The sequence below is a fragment of the Melanotaenia boesemani genome, chromosome 2 (assembly GCF_017639745.1).
Source record: "Melanotaenia boesemani isolate fMelBoe1 chromosome 2, fMelBoe1.pri, whole genome shotgun sequence".
Taxonomy (NCBI): Eukaryota; Metazoa; Chordata; class Actinopteri; order Atheriniformes; family Melanotaeniidae; genus Melanotaenia; species Melanotaenia boesemani.
In genome coordinates, this window is record NC_055683.1 from 32,692,138 (window position 1) to 32,704,892 (window position 12,755).

Sequence of the window (12,755 nt, forward strand, 5' to 3'; positions counted from 1 at the left end):
TCTGATTTTGATTGTAGATTTGAAGTAGCAGCTCAACACTAAAATACTATTTCTCTTTCATCAGCTGAGGAGGAGAAGGGAGATAGAGTACCGTACAGTCATCTCGACAGGACAAGGGAACAGGCATACACAGAGTGACCAGCATTAATTTAAAGTGTAATGAACATATACATGATCCAGGGATTATTTAATTCAAATTTAAAATCAAAATAAACCAGCCACTTATTTCAGATTTAAGTTTAAATCGGAATGGCCATTTTCATTTAGAATTAGGTGTTTACAAGGTCATTTAAAAGAGAATTTATGAGTCGGAAGCACAGAGTTTTAAGACTGGAAACTTATGTACTGTTGCTTTAACCCTCCTATCATGTTACGGGTCAAATTGACCAGTTTTAAAGTTTGAAGCTCTAGGAAAAATAGTTAAAAGTGTTTTTTCAGTATGAAACTTGTTCTGCTTGCCTTAATTAGTATATTTGCAACCACCCCCTACATGTTTATATCACATAGATACTGTTTGGGTCAATTTGACCCAGTAGTCCAACTGGAGGTAAAAGGGTGTCAGAAATGTCAGACTAGGTCTTTTATTTGCAACTGTGAGACATATTTCACCCCAATCACACACACACACACACACACACACACACACAGACAGAGACACACACACACAGACACAGGTGTTAGGAATCATTTATGTTCTCGCGGGAAAACTCCACCCAAATTCAGTGGACACTCAACAGGGCAGGGGCAAAACATATAAAGGATTCTCTGCATGGGAGTCCTACCAACATTACCTCTCAGGTGCGTGTGAGCCATGCTATGGCTGCACCATGGTTTTGTTCCGACCTCCGTGGTGCGGTAATGTTTACCAGGAACGTTTCAGGTGTGGAACGTGCAGTCCACTTAGAACAGGGGTGGCCAACGCTGGTCCTCAAGAGCCACAATCCTGCAGGTTTTCAAAATTTCCCTGCTCCAACACACCTGACCTAAATTAAGAGTCATTGTGCAGATTCTTATAGGCTGTTGGATCCATTTAATTTGAGTCAGATGTGCTGTAGCGGGGAAATTTGGAAAACCTGCAGAATTTGTGGTTCTCGAGGACCGACGTTGGCCACTCCTGACCTAGGAAGATCTGCGAGATCATGAAATCACAGGAGGAGTGCAGGATCTTGTGATTTTATTTTGAAAAATACCGGAAGCTTTTACATTGCTCCCGTGTCTGATTTCCTGTCTGCTCCTATCTGAACTGCGGAATTGATGCATTCTTGGTGTGTGAAGTGTCAAAAATAGACTTGGCACGCAAATTTAGCAGAGCGCCGCGACAATGGGCTTCTGGGAAGCTGTTGATACGTGCTGCAGCGTACCCAGTGGAAAGCAAACTATTGACTAAAATGACTGCGAATAGCAGTGGAGGTCGCAGTGCAGCCTTAACACACACACTCGGTGTAAAACAGGGGTTACACTCTGTCAAGCAGACCTTTACAAAATGAGTAGCAGAAGTAAAAAGATGACAGTCCAGGAGGCTCTGGAAGTCATCTTTGATCATGACAGTGAAATAGAGGAGGATGTATCTGAAGATGAAGACTATCTTGAGCTAAATTCTGATTTGAATGATTCAGATTTTGAACCAGATGAGGGAATTGATATTCCTATTCCTCCAAGCAAGACATAATGTCACAAAATGGTGAAATACAGTGGTCTTCATCCCCGAATATGCGTCAGGCAAAGCTGTCTTCAGAAAACATAATAAAGACAGTCCCAGGGCCCACTAGGATGGCAGTGACTCGTGTGACAGACATCAAGTCAGCTTTTGAGCTGGTCATCCCTAATTCAATACAGAAAATCATTGTGGAAATGACTAATGCACCGGGTCAAATTGACCCAGGAACATCATTGCTGTTCCTGACAAATGAACATAACAGGAAGGTTAAGTTTTCATACATGGACTCTTTCACCTAAACACTCCTTCTGTGACACTTTAAATACTGTGGGACTTTATTGCAATACTTTATGTAGATAAAAACACACAAAATAGAGAAAGCTGTTTGAAAGAACATGATAATAATTCATAAGTTTTTAAGTTATGTGTTGTTCTAGGAAAATGACAAAAAGTAAAAACTGTATTCTGGTAGCTCAAACTTTTTTATTTTTTAATCATTACATTTTTTAAATTTCTAGTTTTAATATATAAATTTCTCATCATTGCAAAATCGGTACCTAATTACAATATTTCTGCAAATATGAATAATCAAATCTATTTAGTTCCAAAAAAAAGTTAGTTTGACTTCACAGCTGTCATTCAAACCATGGCGTCACGCTGTGGTTCAGAAAGTCACCTGTTGAGTCTAAAGATGGAATTATTTCATCTAGATCTTCCCAGTGAATCAGGTATATATGCATTTTTTAAAAATGACTAGATATTAGACATCAAAGTTAGGACAGTATATTTATTTTATGTTATAGTCTTTGTGTCATTTTTAGAAGCCAGAAATGGTGCTGTAAAAACATAGATTACACCTGTTTGTCATCACGAGTGTTTTTTTTTAAAACTGGTTGATACTATTCATATTTTACTGACTATGGATGGATTGTTTTTTGGTTTTGTTGGGTTTGGCCTCAGAGCTGGACAGATGGATATTATTTAACTGCCAAGGGAAAAAAAATGGCAGACGGAAGCAATACAGTGGAGATTGTGAGGGAACTGTTAAAGCATGCACCTGTGTTACAGCACAAAACTTGTCAAAATAATCCATGGTACAGTGTTGGCCTTTAGCCACAGCTCTCTGCTGGCTTGTCCTCTGTCAGCTGCTATTAACTGGACAACACTGTAGTTGAGAGACACATTCAGAGTTTTGGCTCCTGTGTTGCTTTACTGACTTCTTGCAGATGTGGTTCATTGTGTTGGACTGCACTGATGCAGCCTATTTTTTTTTTCCCCCTTTTCAGCTACTAAGGCACAGTAAACCAGGTGTCAGGTACAGGTGTTTTTTGAAACATAAAAATGGTTTCACCAGGATACTCAAACTGTAAAAATGAGTTAAAAAACATTATAATCCCTACCTGAATGAGACAAAATTCCTTATTAACCTGTTGAGATGAGCTGTGTGGGCTTTAGAGTGAGTAAAACGATTGACACATAGTGGTGTGTGGGCTGGTGTGAGCCCTTAATGTCACTTTCCAACCTATAAGGTAGACCTCTTTATAATTATTTTTGTCTCACTGGGAACGGCTCTTTAGCTACATATTGTAAGTTTTTCCTTGGCAGCCGAAAGGATATGTACTGTATATCTGCATAGACCAGGGCTACTGAGTTTAGTCCTACGAGGGCCGCAATCCAGCAGGTTTTCCATGTATCCCTGCTTCCACACACCTGCATCAAATTAAATGTTAAGAATGGCGGCGGAGGTGAGGACCCAAGTCCAGACCCAAGCAGAAAAATCCGGGCAACAAAAGGTCAGGGGGGCGGCCCGGATGCCGCACAGACAACTGGGTCAGTTCAGGAGGTCGACCCAGAGGCCAAGCAGACAACTGGGTTAGGTCAGGAGGCCGGACAGACTCGGGCATGATCTCCGGTGGTCGACCCGGAGGTCGAGAAGACTTGGGCCGGATTCCTGGAGGACGACCCGGAGGACATGCAGACCGGATCTCAAGCAGACAGGCTGGCTTGGACCAGAGCTCGACTGAAGTATTCAAACAAAGTCATCATACCGCCTGATGGGTCCATTTCTGGTCCGATCCTTCTGTCAAGAATGGCAGCAGAGGTGAGGACCCAAGTGCAAGCAGAATCAGGCAGGAGGCAGAATCGGTGCAGGTAAAGCATTTATTTGTCACAAACTCAGGACCAGGAACCACACACAACAGGGATAAACCAAAATAAGGATCTGACAAGGGCAAACTGAAAACCATGGGGTATATATACACAGAGGAACAAATTGAGAACAGGTGAAGTGAATCAAAACCAAACTAGGTGAGTTAATGAGCCAGGAACAGAAAACACAGCATTTGACGGGAAACTACAAACTGAACTAAACATGACAAAACCCAAAAACCCAAACCATGATCTTAAAACAGTAACTAAACATGACAAAAACCATAACTATAAACAAAAATTATAGCTAAAAAACGACACATGATCATGACAAAAACACAGCCCATGATCATGACATTAAATGGATCTAACAGCAAATTAAGTTCTGCACAATGACTAATTAATTTGAGTCGAGTGTGTTGAAGCAAGGATACATGGAAAATCTGCTGGACTGCGGCCCTCGTAGGACCGAATTGAGTAGCCCTGGCATACACAACAATCACAAAGAAAGAGTCAATGTTTTTATGTGTTATGAACAATTGAGTCATCTGTAGCAGGGCAGGGTAGTGCATGCAGTGGTGTCCATGTCTTTAAATGTCATGTGTTGTATACATTTTCATACTTTCTCACCACCTCGTTCAGATGTTCATTAAAAAAAAAAACTCAGAAGTTCAACTAATCACACAATACTTCTCAAGAAGAAGAAGAAGAAGGAAGTTCTGCTCAGCTGATGTGACAAGAACAAGCAAGATGAACTCCAGGACCACAAGAACAAAATTATGTCATTTTGATCTTGTGGCTTTGAGAACAAGATCATGTCTTGTGGAGGATGTAACCGGTTTAACAAGCATGCCACAGTAGTGGGCAGGGATTTTTGACAATGTTTGACATTGACATACCAATTTACTTACACAGAGTGATCATAAATGATCCCATTGGGAGGCGGACGTTACTAAAGCTTACAAGGTAACGACAAGTGATGTGCATGAGGGCATTTCTGGAGACAATTAGGTAAAATATCTCAGTAATATCAAACTATTTGGTTAAGGTGAAGCATTAAATGTGGGCTAGTTGATTAAAGTAATTAAAGTATTTGATTAAAAGGAGCATAGTTGAGGTTGGGCAAGAAAATTAATAATTCATGATTAAACATTTTAGTAAATAAAATTCCATTAATTTTGGAAACCTTCCCAGATATTTTTTCTGTTGCCAAGTGTTACGAAAATTCTTCCCAACACCAAGCACCATTAAGCTAAACCTTCAGACACAACAAAGACACAGAACATAACTCAATGTATGCAATTTTACTTTGTAAATGAGTATGCACACCATACAAGTATGATACACTGAATTGGTTCACAGATCACAAGGTATTATATGGGGAGGGTCACAAAGTCCTTCCCTCAAACATCAAACACATCAGAATGACGTCATTTTCAGGTTTCAGCATTTTCCACCGATAAGATGAAGAATTAGAGAGGCATAGATAGGTTAGTGGCTGGTCTCCTGGTACAATCATGCTTTTTCATCTCATCCATGGCTTTGACCTTCTATTCCTTCAGACCCGAACATAAGGCCAGTACACAAGCACAAAAAATGCTGCTGAGTACTTTTTCTAAGTCTTGATACTGATGGATGTAATTTTAGGGGGACACACAAGGGACATGTCCCCTGCACTTTTTCAAACGGCCGTGTTGGTCCCCTGCACTTTTTACTGTCCAAACACAATGTTTCACTATAGTAAACAGAGACACATCAAGCACTAGGACCAAACAGAAAACAGCCACTCAAGCTGAAACCTGTTTCCCGTAGTTTAGACCGCCCACAAGCTCCCCCATTGGCTCTGCCACTTCTTGTGTGATTGGTTGTCCCCGCTGTCACTCCACCTTGCTTGCGCACCTGTAAGCTAGTCCACGGTTAGGAGTCCTTCATTTGCTGCTGTAAGTTGGCCGTTTGTTCTGCCTGAGTCACGTCAGCTGGAAGGATTGTAATATAAGTTTCATTTACATTAACGTTTGAATCTGTGGCCATGTCCACATGTGCTTGTGTGCGTATGTGTGTTTGGTAATTAGGCGCAGCCAGGATGTCTAAAAAAAAAGAAAAGTGGACATTACTGTAAATAGTGTAAATTACTCATAGAAATTCGTTACACCCATCCTGCAACACCTTCACTGCCTCCATAAAACAGCATATCCACTTTAAGATCCTCCTCATCATTTACAAAGCTCACAATAATCTTGTAAAGTTTATTCTTTCATCGAAAGTGCTGATAAATAAAATGTATTGTTATTATTCTTATTATTATTATTATTATTATTATTATTAATAGTATTATTAAAAAGGGAACAATACATTTTTATATTGATTTTTGTACGACCAAACTAACTAACTTTTTCCTCTATAACTGTATCATCAAAATTGATAATTGTTGCACCCCAGATTGTCCCACCGTTCATGTCAAGCAAGAGGCTGGAGGAGGAAGAGTAGGAGGAGATGGAGGAGAAGAAGCTGGAGGAGGGAGGATAGGAGAAGCTGGAGGAGATGGAGGAGTAGAGGCTTGAGATGAAGAAGAGGCTGGATGCTCAGAGGTGAGGTTGAAAGAATAAACATGTTTTAGTCATGACATCATAAGCATAGTGACAAAGGTTAATGATGATAAAGTCCAAACACCAGACATCCTGGGAGGCATGTTGCCTGAAGTCAGAGGTTTTGATCAGGTGGAGGTCCTTGTTGACCAGGTGGAGGTCCTTGTGAGGCTGTTGTTGATTGTTCCAACATCATCTGCTGAAGCTGAGAGGAGTTTCAGAGCAATGAGGAGGTTAAAGACCTGGCTTTACAACTGCAAAAGGCAGAAACGCATTAACAATGTGGCAGTTTGTCACATACATTAAGACAGAGTTGATGCCTTGAACAGGAAGAAATTGCCAGGAATTTATCTCTGCCAATGATCGCAGACAACATGCGTTTGGAAAGTTTGGTTGAACTCATGATGTTGACCCTTCTGTGGTCTTGCTGTTCACTCTTCATATACAAAAAAAAAAAAAAAAAAAAAAAATTCAATGGTTCTGTGTTCCACTTATTTAAAATAAAATTTAATATTTGACTACACTGAATAATGGACATTTTATTCCATTTCTTCCCACCTGTGATGCCAGCTTGACCACCGTTGGGTGGTGCTATGTAAATGATGATATTCCATAAATACGTGTAAAATTGGTGGTACTGGGATGGTGTGAATTTGACTAACATGGTGAATCATAGAATTGGGTGATAATGTTTTATATGCTTTACAACCAGTCATACCGAAAAAAGAAACATTAGGCTTAAAAGTAGCAACAGAAAACTAAAAGAACAACGAGAAAACACAGTGAGCTGAAAGATTAGTTTTATAAAAAATACTTCTGCCCCCCCATATCATAATAAAACATAATGATAATATACACAGTAATACCCAAGGTAACATGAAAATGCAGATTACAAACTTGCACAATGAGCTCCTGACCACCAGAATTCCTCCTGAACTCCTTGAAGGTTCAGATTAATTTATACACACAAAAATGAATAATGTGTTAAAGACAAAAACAAGCTTCTGTTTGTGTTTGCTTGTGTTAGTGCTGCAATTACGGTAAAATTATAGCACACAGTTAAGTCAGGTGTAACTACTACGTTTAAAGCATTTAGAGCCAATCTTAAGGTTGTGTGATCACAGCACCCAGCCTTGCATAAAACACATAAACATCTGCAGTAGTGGCGTACTTACACTGGTTAATTGTATTTTGCTGTTGATTCTTTTTCATGCTACTGATTCTCATCAGATTTCTTCTGAAAATCTTCTATTGAAGGGGCTAATTTATTCTTTATTTCCCACAGTGTTTTTTTTTTTTTTTTTTTTTTTTTTTTATTTTTAACCTGTCTTGTCCAGCATCGTTGCAAACAGAATGATTGTCTGGCTGCTGTCTGGTGCTGGGCAATTTTACTCTATCAAGCAGGGATTTATACTACATGTATAAAGTCCCTCTTGATGACATGAAAAACTTTATTAAATCAGACTCTTAATGCTGGACTCGACCGGAGGGGACAGAGAGAGAGAGAGATAGAAAAGAAAGTAGAGAGAAGAGGGAGGGGAGAGAGAGGGACAGAAAGGGTGTGGGGAGTGCGGGTGGGGACTTAAAACATTATACAGAAAACCATGTAATCCATACTACTTGCAACATATATAGCTAAGATCATCCTGGCCAGTAGGTCATTACACAACTAGTTGATAATAGTAACAATAATAATAATCACAATAATAGTAATAATAATAATAGTAGTAGTAATAATAATAAGAGTAGGAGTAATAATAATAATAATAAGAACAGAAATAATAAAAAAAAAGAAAAAAAATATGATAATAGATATAAGTGAAACTGCTGTATTCAAGAACACGCGTAGAGAAACCTGTGTGGATATGCTGGAGAACTCGGCCACACGGCGACGCAAAGACTGTGTGGAGACGTTCAGGAAGGAGTGACCATGCAGAGTGATCATGCAGATGCCACCTCACTTGAACAGAGGCCAGAGTCAGGCCAGCGGTCCCGAGACCCAGGCCACCAGCCCCCCCGTAGGCTACAGATCCCGACCGGTCCACAGAGACGACCACTCGCCCGCCCAGGAAGGCAGCAGCAGGAGACCCCAGCAGGAGCCGCCCCGCGGACACAGGGCACCGGCCCCGGCAGGCCGAGGCCAGCAGTCCCCGACCCCCCCGGGCACCGGCCGCCCGGGACAGACGGGGCAGAGGGCCCGGGCCCAGGAGCGCAGGGACACCCCCCACCCCCACAGGCCAAGGGCCAGCACGCCACCCGGGGGGACCCGGCCCGCCCAGACGGCCACCGCCAGAGGCCAGCCCCACACCCCAGCGCCCAGCCGCACACCCCGAGAACCAGTCCTGCCCCCCCCCCCCCCCCGACCAACACACACAAACACACACACTCTCCTTCCACTCCTCCATTCATCCTCCCACACATACACCATCCAACCCTCACATACTCTGTCCTCCCACACACACACACCATCCTTCCACCATCCATCCTTCCACACACACACCATCCTTCCACCATCCATCCTCCCACACACTCACCATCCTTCCACCATACACTCTCCCACACCTACCCCATCCTCCCACACACACATCATCCCTCCACCACTCATCCTCCCACACATACACCATCCTCCACCTTCACACCTCCCACACACATACACACACACACCATCCTTCCACTACCCATCCTCCCACACATACATCATTCTCCTACACATACACCGTCCTCCCTCTCCTACACCAAACATCCACCTTCACGTACCCCATCCTCCCACACACACACACACCACCCCTCCATCACCCACTCTCCCAAACATACACCACTCCCCCAAACACACACCATCCTCCCTCCCATACACCATCCATCCTCCTGCACACACACCATTCTTCCACCATCCATCCTCCCACACACTCCCCATCCCTGCACCATACATTCTCCCACACATACCCCATCCTCCCCCACATACATCATCCCTCCACCATTCATCCTCCCACACCCACACCACCCCCCCTCCCACACACCACACATCCACCTCCACACACCCCACCCTCCCACACACACACACCATCCCTCCACCACCCATCCCCCCACACACACACCACTCTCCCCCCCCCCCACACACACACACACAAACACCATCCCCCCACCACCATCCTCCCGCCACCCCACGCCGCGGGGGGACAGCCCCAGCCAGGAGGCGAGGAGACACGAACCAGGCCCCCACCCTCCCCACCCCGCCCCAGTCCCCCACTCCCCACCCCCAAAACAGCACCTTCCCCCCAGGGCCAGCAGCCAAACCCCCCGGGGCAGCCCGCCCACGCCCCGGGCCAACGCGACAGGCCACCCGGCCCGCCCCGCCCCCGGGCCATCCATGGAGACAGGGGCGCTTGAAGACCCCATCCCCCCTCCCTCCCCCACTAGTGAGGGAATATATTATGTGCTGTTTGCAATTAAAAAAAGAGGGTTAAAATTGGGGGGCAGTAACTGCATTGAGGAGGGGGTGGGGCCACCTGAGCAGTCCCACCCACCTGACCTTGCATGTTCCACCCCCCAAAACGTGTTTGTATGTTGCAAATGTTATTTGTGCTCAGTGACTAAGTGGAATTAAAAGCTGGGAGGCATGCTGCCGCTCGGCGAAGCAACGGGGCCACTATGATGACCCCCCTGCCCCGCCCAGCGCAACAAGCACACCCCCCACGGCCCTACCTGTGTATGTAGTGAAGAGTGGGGAGGGGAGGGGTCAGGAGATGTAGGTCCAGAGGGGGGTAAGCCTCCCCCCTGGAAGACGACCCGCCAGTGGCTTAGGGCGCCCCCGTCCCCCGCCGGCCCCGAAGGGCGTCACAGGCCCAGAGCAGGCACCCCAACCCAGGCACGCCACGAACCCCCCCAGGGGCCAGCCCCCAGCCCAAGGGGCCACTTTCCTCTTTCTGAGTGGGAGGGGGGCGAGGCGAAGGAAGGGAACCCCAGGCCCCCGCCCCCAACACCCAGCCAGGGCGCCCCCCAGAGGACATGTCCTAACCCCCTGCAAACGCACACACACTCTCACACACCTCTATACACCAACACCTCAATACGTGCACATACCTCCACACACACACGTCACGCACATACCTATAAACACACACACCGGTGCCCACATACACACACACTCTCATACCCCTCCATACACATACACCACTACACACACACTCACATACATACCTGCATATACACACAAGCACCTCCATACATACTCACGCCTCCACCCACTCCTTCACTCCTGCACACACACCTCGACCTCCACGTGCACACACTCATATATACATACCTTCACACACACCCACATCCCACATAGACCTCCACACACACACCCGCACACTACTCACACACACACATACACGCACACACCCAGACCTTCATACACACCCACACACACATACAGCACACACGTCCCTCTACACCCACCCACACACCAGCATACCCACAGACACACACACACACACACACCCACACACAAACACACCCCCACCCAGGTTCCGGGGCTGCGACCAAGCACCAGGGCACGGACCAACCCCCGGCATGGCACATCAGGACGGGCCCAGCTCCCCCCAGCAGCGGCAGACCCCCCACCCCCAGGAGCGGGGGGAGACCCGATGCCCCAGAGCCCGGGGCCCCACCCGGCCCACCCCGGGCCCGACGGACACCGACCCAGGCACCCCGGCAGCCACCCCCCACCGCCACGAGGCAGCCCCACCCCGGGGCCCACCCAATGCCGCCCGCCCAGACCGGAACCCCCAGCCGACCCAGCAGCGGAGCAGCCTAGATCCCCACCCAGGAGACAACCGGAGACCTGAAGCCACCAGGGACCCCCCACCCACATCCGCCCCCATCCCAGCGAAGCCGCAATCCTCCACCTACATTAAGTGATGTAGCCAGTCACAGGGGACCAGAGGGAATGAAAGTCATCTGACTGGTTCCTGGAGGAGACAGACATTGTCTCAATGCTGATGTGATCTAACAGGAGATTTCTAAACTGCTGGATAGACAAATTATTCTTATCTTTCCAGTTCACAAGAATAGTTTTCTTTGCGATGCATAAGACTGCGAGGACCAAGTTTATGGAGTGTATTCCTATGTTAGTGTCACCCAGGTCGCCCAGTAGGCAAAGTGTGGGGTTTGTAGGAAAACTAGTTTTAAACCATTTTGAGAGATCTTCACACACCTTAATCCAGAACCTTTGGACAGGTGTGCAGGACCACAGCGCATGGATGTAGCTATCAGAGGTGTTCTCAGAGCAGTGTGGGCAGATATCTGATGGTGAAAGGCCCATCCTGAACATCCTGTGTCCTGTATAATGAGTTCTATGGAGAATTTTGAATTGTATTAGTTGTATATTTGAATTCTGAGTCATTTTAAACGTGTTTAAACATATTTGTGACCATCTTTTCTGATCAAAGTTATTAGATAAATCATCTTCCCATTTTGAAGTTGGGAGAGATATCCTGTCTTCTAGCTTTGCAAGTAATCTATATATTTTTGATAATAATTTTGGAGTATTATGATTCAGGAATTCTGCTATTCTGATAGGAAGCTGCAAGTCTAACTGTACAGGGGTATACTTCGTACATATAATTGATTTTAGTTGGTGGTACTCTAAGAATTTATTGCTGTTGATTCCATACTGTGAGACAATTGTGTTGAAAGATACAAAGTTTCCATTTTCTATTATCTGTCCTAACTGTTGTATTCCTTTAGTCTTCCATTGAGTGAAGTTTATCATCTTTTTGTTCTGCAGGATGTCAGGGTTGTTCCAGATGGGTGTAAGTCTACATGGAAAGAGGGAAGATCTGGTTATCTTACAGAATTCCCACCAAGCCATTAAGGAAAAACGGATGTTAAGGCTTTTAAAGCACTATATGGTTTAATGGTTGAGCTGATGAACGGCAGGTCAGAGATGACTAAGTCCTCACACAAAGCCTGCTCCACATCTAGCCACGGCTCATCCAGATAACTGGGTTTGAGCCACTTGGAGATGTACTGCAGCCTGTTAGCTATAAAGTAGTTATTAAAGTTTGGTAGGTCCAGTCCTCCTCTATCTTTAGTCTGCTGTAAGGTTTTAAGACTGATACGTGACGGCTTGTTTTTCCAAAGAAACTTGGATATGAAAGAGTCCAGAGATTTAAACCAACTGGTGGAGGGTTTAGTGGGTATCATTGAAAATAAATAATTAACTTTAGGTAGAATCATCATCTTAAGGGTGGCAACTCTCCCCATTAGTGAGATGGGTAAGCGCCTCCACCGTAAGAGATCATCTTCTATTGTTTTTAGTAGCTGAACATAGTTTAATTTTGTTAAATCTGATAATCTGGGGGAAATATTTATACCTAAAT

General features: G+C 45.1%; 1 protein-coding gene across 1 annotated transcript in view; it reads right to left on the reverse strand.

Moving 5' to 3' along the window:
- Nucleotides 1-12,755, reverse strand: part of asic2 (acid-sensing (proton-gated) ion channel 2) — a 480,215-nt gene that overhangs the window by 230,485 nt on the left and 236,975 nt on the right. The window lies entirely within an intron of this gene.